Below are 1,921 nucleotides of genomic sequence, written 5' to 3'. Positions count from 1 at the left end.
ACCAAGAGGTGGCAGGGCCACAGCCATGCCAGGAGCCCCGGGGGTCCCTGGGAAGGGATTAGCCCCTTCCGCCCCCTGCTGAGGCCCTGGAGGAAAAAATGAGCTTCTGGGAAAATAAACCCCAACCACTCTCCCTGGCTGGCACAGGGGGTGTCATCAGTGTCACGAGCTGGCTGTTCTAGGCACTCAGGGCATGGAGGGGCATGTGCCTACAGGGAGCAGAGGCAATGGCTGTACCCCGGGGATGTTCCCAGACCCTCTGGGTGCTCCTGGCCCCGGCGAGGGGTACAGCAAGGAAGGGGGCTTATAGTCCCACCCCCTTGCCGGGCTCAAGACTGCTGTGGTGCATGGCAGAGGCCCCTGTCCCCATCCCCGTCCCCGTCCCTGTCCCCAGCCAGGATAGGCCAGGGTGGCCAAATTCCTCCGGGCTGATGCTGACGTCGTTTTTTCCGCGACACCTCTCAGGAGCAGGGCCGGGTGCCCAGCCGGGCTGGCGGAGGGACAGGCCATCTCCCCCAGCTGTCATCACGCCCGCCTGTCCCCACGATGGCCCTCAGCAGCACCCGGCCCTGGGAGGGACCTGGGGGCTGCTGGAGCCAGGTCTGAGAGCCTGCAGGAGCGGGTCCCTGCTCCTCCGTGGTGGTGAGGGGCTCCGCGCCGGGCACCGGCAGGGTCCGGCAGCTGCCTGCCATGCCCGGGTCAGACCCACTGAGCCAAACCCGTCCAAGCCGGAGGGTGGGCTGGGATTAGAGCCGTGGGATTTTGCTGGGCTCCGAATTAATTTAACGGCTTTGGAAGACAAACAGATTAGGGAGCTGCGGGGATCGGGGCAAGGATCAGCTAAATTGGAAGCAGAGCTGGGCGGCAGCGTCCTGCCCAAACCCCACTCCCCCCTGCCCAAAACTCCACCTCAGCCCCGTCCCTGCAGCACCCCAGCCCGTCCCCACCCTGCCAGCCCAGGGTGCCTCCATGGGGTCCTTGCAGTCCCCTCCTGTGACCAAGCCGGTGGCAGGGCTGGTAGGGGCAGGCTCTTCCCTCCAGCCTGGGTCTTGGCTGTGGGTCAGCAGCCTCCGGGTGTTGCTGCCTTCCCCTTCCCTTTCCCTGCCCGTCCCTTTCCCGCTCTCCGTGCCCCCTCTCCCTGCCCTCCCCTTCCCCAGTGCCCCACATCCCCACCTGCATCCCGGCTGCGTCCCCTCACACCTCTCCTCAAGTGCCACAAAGCCGCTGCCAAAATAAGCAGTCCCTCAATAGGCTGCCTCCCAGGGCCCCATAAATTTCAGCAAAGCACCGAGTTGGGAGGACAATCCTGCAGCCCCTTTTGCTGGCAGGGTGCTGTGCCCGGTCCCCGCATCCCCCCTGGCTGGCACCCTGGGAGGGTTTGGGGTTGCATTGCCACCCCAATAGCATTGGGTCCCTGGGGCAGCCCCACTCGCTGGAGATCGGATTGCTAGTAATGAACAACATCTGGGCATGGGGGCTGGGGACGGAGGGGATGGAGGGGACAGAGGGGACAGTGGGGACAGCTCTGTCCCCCTCCAGCAGCCAGGCACGTCTCTGGGGATGCCAGGCAGTGCCAGACCAGTGAAAGCGCTGGGAGCTTTGCTGCCCATTTCGGGGTGACATCCCCATGGCAGGACCCCCAGCACCATTTGTGACCTGAGCCCGGCAGGTCTCAGCCAGGCTTCGGCGGTGCAGTGGGGAGAGGGTGCTGGGCCGGGGTGGCCTGGGGGTCCCCGAGGAGGAGGGGGCCGTGGCTTGCTGCCCATTTCGGGGTGACATCCCCATGGCAGGACCCCCAGCACCAATTGTGACCTGAGCCCGGCAGGTCTCAGCCAGGCTTCGGCGGTGCAGTGGGGAGAGGGTGCTGGGCCGGGGTGGCCTGGGGGTCCCCGAGGAGGAGGGGACCGTGGCGAGGAAGGCC

Source organism: Aptenodytes forsteri, unplaced genomic scaffold, assembly GCF_000699145.1.
Source record: "Aptenodytes forsteri isolate BGI_AS27 unplaced genomic scaffold, ASM69914v1 Scaffold72, whole genome shotgun sequence".
NCBI lineage: Eukaryota > Metazoa > Chordata > Aves > Sphenisciformes > Spheniscidae > Aptenodytes > Aptenodytes forsteri.
The sequence above is the reverse complement of the archived record's forward strand: the minus strand, read 5'-3'. Positions refer to the sequence as shown.